Here is a 6,000-nt window from a genome sequence, read left to right on the forward strand (position 1 = left end):
CAGGTTTCATTTTAAATATTTTCTAAAATATACATTATTCATTTTTATAATCAGAGAAAAACTTATGATGTAATAAAAAATCAGACCTGAACAGATTACTGTTAATGCTCACTAAAGAAGCACTTATTAAACAAGTGTTGGTGGAAGCTACATATATATGGGTAGAAGGACATTTAGAAAAGGTGAGTTTAACCAGACGGGCTCTATTGCTACAAATCTTTTTTGATATAAGGGAAAGTGTGTGTGTGCGTGCGTGTGTGTGTGTGTGTGTATAATTTTTAAAAATAATGCTGTCTTAAATTGAAATGGAGAGTATAAAATGTGTAAACTCTAGGAGAATAGGGCAGAAAAAAAGAGCTATCACTGGCATAGCCCATTTTATGCACATAGCTACTTCTCAGAAAGACATTTCCCCATTTCTAGTGCTTTCTTCTAAAACATTTCTATAAAATACATTTAGTCCTCAATGAAAGCAATACTGTTTAATTGTTTTTAGAGTGAAACTAATTTGTACTAAAATATAAAATTAGATCCCTCACATACTAATATTACTTTGAGTAAGCAAGAGCTATACCATTTCTTTTTTTCCTTTGACAATTTTTTATTTTTATTTTTTTAAAGATTTTTAAAAAATTTTATTATGGTATGTTAATCACCATACATTACATCATTAGTTTTTGATGTAGTGTTCCATGATTCATTGTTTGCATATAACACCCAGTGCTCCATTCCGTACACGCCCTCTTTAATACCCATCACCAGGCTAACCCCTCCCCCCACCCCCTCCCCTCTAGAACTTTCAGTTTGTTTCTCAGAGTCCATAGTCTCTCATGGTTCGTCTCCCCCTCCGATTTCCCCCCTTCATTTTTCCCTTCCTGATATCTTCTTCTTCTTCTTTTTTAAATATATAATGTATTATTTGTTTCAAAGGTACAGGTCTGTGATTCATCAGTCTTACACAATTCACAGTGCTCACCATAACACATACCCTCCCCAATGTCTATCACCCAGCCACGCCATCCCTCCCACCCCCCACCACTCCAGCAACCCTCAGTTTATTTCCTGAGATTAAGAATTCCTCATATCAGTGAGAACATACGATACATGTCTTTCTCTGATTGAGCTATACCATTTCTTAAAACCTAAGTCCTTTCCTTAAGGGTCAACATTTTCCTTTTGCAAAGAGTTATGTTTTAAATTTACCATGAGGATACCCAGCTAACCAGACAAATCTCTTATAAGAAAAAATGAAAGAGCCTAAGAATAGCTCAAGGAAAACCTAGTCGTCAACTTTTCTTTCTCCTTTCTTCTGCCTCATATCTCCCCTGCCCCAACACACATTCACAGCCATTCCCAAGATTAGGTTATGCCATACTTAGGAGCTTAGGGAAGATCAATCACTACTGATGCCCACATTTAGTCCTTTCCAATTGTAGCAACTTATTTTAAAAGAGTATTTCTATTATCTTCTCCTGATTATAAAAGAAATCCATGATTTTCATATAAAACCTAGTTGTACAGAATTATACAAAATCAGAAGTAAAAGTTGCCAGGAATGGCAGGTGCTCAAAAATAACCCATCTCAATTTAATGTGTCCTTCCATGCCTCTGTCTCTGCACATAAATATGTGGGCAAACATTTTTTTCTTTCATACAAATGAGATCATGCTATAGTACTGTTTTATACCTTGATTTTTCTGCTTAACAGTATATTTTAGGTATCTTCCATATCAGTATTTTGGATCTACCTCATTTCTTTTCAAGAACTCCTTAATATTTCACTGTATATAGATATCATATATACCATGATTTATTTAATCAGTCCTCTACTGAAGGAAATTTAGGTTTGTCTACTCTTTTTCACTATTAAAAATGAAACATATATAATAGCAACATTAAATGAGCTATCAGTATTCTCTATAACTAGGAGAGGTAGAAAAGACAAAAATTTGTCCTTCAGGCATATAAAATACTGCTCCTAAAAATGTTTTCCCAGGTTGACTTATACATAAGTTGACCATATAGTTTATTATTCACCCAGAATACTTTTAAGAATTAATTATATTTTGATTATATTATATTTTTGAGATTTAATGCATACTCTGGGATAGTCCTAAAGCCATCTAACAGTGTGGAGCAAGGTCCACACCAGGGTTGCAAAAGAAGATTGGGGGAGCCACTGCGGGACAAGCAAGGGGAAAAGAACTTTTGTGTAGGAGGGCTGGTTGACAAAGGTATCAGATCCTGAATGGGATGAGGAGAGTGACTATGCATGAGAGTGGTCTGGTTTTTCTTGGGGTGTCAGAGACAGCAGGGGAGGAAGACATCTCTGCAGAGTTTTTGCCTGTTGTAGAGATTTGGAGCCCCAGTGGTATGAAAAGGGTATCCATGCATTGAAGGGGGGCACAGCATAAGACTTTAGAGCTTAACAGATCTGAGAAAAGCATCCATGCAGGGATGTGGATGAGGCTAGCTAGGTGTGGGGAGTCAGAGCCTGAGCAAGGTAAGGAGGGTATAGTTTGTTGTTAGTGTATAGGAATACAACTGATTTTTGTGTATTGATTTTGAATCCTGAAACTTTACTGAATTCATTTATTAGTTCAAACAGTTTTTTTGGTGGAGTGTTGAGGGTTTTCTATGTATGTCATCTGCAGATAGAGACAGTTTTACTTCTTCCTTTCTGATTTGGATGCCTTTATTTTCTCTTTCTTGCCTAATTGCTCTGGCTAGAACTTCTAGTGCTATGTTAGAGTAAAAGTGGTGAAAATGGCCATCCTTGCCTTATTCCTGATCTTAGAAGAAAAGCTTTCAGCTCACCATTGAGCATGATGTTAGCTATAGGCTTGTCATATATGGCCTTTATTATGTTGAGGTGCATTCTCTCTATCCCTAGTTTGTGGGGTTTTCTATCATGAAAGGATGTTAAATTTTGTCAAATGCTTTTCCTGTATCTATTGAGGTGATCATATAATTTCTATCTTTCATTTTGTTACTGTAGTGTATCACACTTATTGATTTGCATATATTGAACCATCCTTGCATCACTGGAATAAATCCCACTTGATCATAGTGTATGATTCCTGTAATGTATTGTTGAATTCAGATTGCTGATATTTTGTTGAGGATTTTTGCATCTATGCTCATCAGGGTTATTGGCCTATAATTTTCCTTTCTTGTAGCATCTTTGTTGGGCTTTAGTATCAGGATGATGCTGGTCTCATAAAAGGACTTTGGAGGTGTTGCCTCCTCTTCTAGTTTTTGGAAGAGTTTGAGATGGATTGGCATTAATTCTTTAATGTTTGTCAGAATTCACCAGTGAAGCCATCTGGTCCTGGACTTTTCTTTGTTGGGGAGTTTTTGATTACTGACTCAATCTCCTTACCAGTGATTAGTCTGTTCAAATTTTCTGTTTCTTCATGATTCATTCTTGGCAGGTTGTATGTTTCTAGGAATTTAGCCTTTTCTTAAAGATTATCTAATTTGTCGACATAATTATTCATAGTAGTTTCTTATAATCCTTTTTATTTCTGTGCTCTCGGTTGTAATGTCTTCTCTTTTACTTCTGATTTTATTTATTTGAGTCCTCTCTCTTTTTTTTTTCTTAGCTTGTCTAGCTGAAGATTTGTCTATTTTGCTTATATTTTCAAAAACCACCCCTCAGTTTCATTGATATTTTCTATAGTCTTTTTAGTCTCTATTTCTCATCTTTGTTATTTCCTTTTTCTACTAACTTTGGGCTTAGTTTGTTCTTTTTTTAGTTCTTTGAAATGTAAAATTAGGTGGTTTATTTGAGATGTTTCTTTTTTTCATAATGTAGGCATTTATGGCTATAAACATCTACCTTAGAAGTCCTTTTGCTGCCCATAAGTTTTGGTATTTTGCATTTCCATTTTCATTTGTCTCAAGATGTTTTTAAAATTTTTTTTCATTTCTTCTTTGACTCATTGGTTGTTCAGGAGCATGTTGTTTAATCTCCATATATTTGTCAATTTTCCAGTTTTATTCTTATAAATTTCTAGTTTCATAGCATTGTGGTCAGAATAGATGCTTGATATGATTTCAGTCTTCTCAAATTTATTAAGACTTGTTTTGTGATGTAATATATAATATATCCTGGAGAATGTTCTATGTGTACTTGAGAAGAATGTGTGTTCTGCTGCTGTTGGGTGGAATGTTCTATACATACCTGTTAAGTCCATCTGGTCTAACATGTAGTTTAAATCCAATATTTCCTTATTGATTTTCTGTCTGGATGATCTATTCATTGCTGAAAGTGGGGTGTACATGTCCCCTACTATTATTGTAATGCTACCATAATAATTCTTTACAGACAAATTCCAGTCTATAAGCATATATTTTATAACCCCTAATAAAGAATTGATTTAGGCAATAATCTTCAGTTGGTCTAGGATTATTCATTGAAAGATGATGGGGAAATTTGTCACAGGGGGATCAGGCTTTTACCTCCTGAAACAACTGACCAATATTGGCATTACTGAAAGTAAGACAACCAGACCTGGTATGCCTTCTGCTGTGATGCAAGAGGATGTCCACAGCACCCTGATGAAGGGCTCTTGCCCAAAATGCTGAACCTGAATCTAAATAAGTCTCAGAGAAACCATTGACTTATAGGAAGTGTGGGGGGGACAGATAAATCAGTTAAATGTCCATCCCCACTCCCAAGGGAGCCCACAGACAAATCCAGAACATGTAGTATTTTATGTAAACAAATCACCTGGTTTTGCAATAAGCCAATGACATAAAAAATAAGGATGGGTAAGGGCACTTTTTTAGATTAAAGAGATTTGAGAAACCAAATAACCAACTGTGATGTGTAGACTGTGTTTGGAGCCCAATTTATTTTTATTTTTATTTTTTTTTAAGATTTTATTTATTTATTTGAGAGAGAGAGAGAACATGAGTGAGAGAGCACAAGCTGGGGGGGGGGGTGGCGGTCAAAGGAGAGGAAGAAGCAGGCTCCCTGCTCAGCAGGGATCCATCCCTGCATGACCCAGGACCCTGGGATCATGACCTGAGCCAAAGGCAAATGCTTAACCAACTGAGCCACCCAGGCGCCCCTGGAACCTAATTTTTAAAAAACTAACTATAAAAGGACATTTTTTAGACAATTGGGGAAATGTGGAAATTATGGACTGGGTGGTAGATGATGCCAAAGAAATATTGTTAACCTTTTTGGTATGATAAAGGAATTGTGATTGTGTATGAAAGTGTCATGTATTCTATAGACCTATACTGAGGGGTGGAAGGTGAAAGAACATGAAAGCTAGGGATAGCTTTAAGATATTTTGGCAAAGAAAAAATCAAAATAAAAAGGAGATGGACAAGTCAATATGGCAAAATATTGGTAATTATTGAATCTGAGTAATGTCTAATTATTAAATCTGAATAATGTGCTTTATTATACTGTTCTCTCTACTTTTGATGATGCTAGAAAATTCTTGTAATAAAATAAATAACCCTAAATTCTTATAATAAAATAAATAACCCTTCAATAACTTCATGGCTTACTGTGAAAAACCCCAACTCTGCACTCTGAAAGTAGGGTCCTCTTGTCTAGCCCAATCCTTCATTTCCAGATTTATTTATTATTACTCCCACTCATGCCCCCTACACAGTTACAATGAGCGATTTGCATGACATGATTGTCCTCGCTGCTGTGTGTACACTGTTTCTTCCACTAAATTCTCTCTCCACCCATTATTATTCTGAGAAGAGTGCCCTAGAGGTGTGGTTTAAAAAAACTGATAACTACTATTTACTGAGTGCCTACTCTGGGTAATGCAATGCACTGAATGATTGACATATATTCATTGTTAAACAATCCTGAGATGTTCCTGAGAAGGTGAGACAACAGGGTCAAAAAGGTTAAGTAATTTGCTCACGGTCTTTTCATTCTGAAATATATTATGCAGTTCATTTATTTATTTGTTTACTAGTTTATCTATATCAGTGGTTGTGAAACTTGAGCATAAATTGGGG

The sequence above is a fragment of the Callorhinus ursinus genome, unplaced genomic scaffold (genome assembly GCF_003265705.2).
Source record: "Callorhinus ursinus isolate GAN/ISIS: 27379988/994484 unplaced genomic scaffold, GSC_fseal_2.0 scaffold3, whole genome shotgun sequence".
NCBI classification, from domain to species: Eukaryota; Metazoa; Chordata; class Mammalia; order Carnivora; family Otariidae; genus Callorhinus; species Callorhinus ursinus.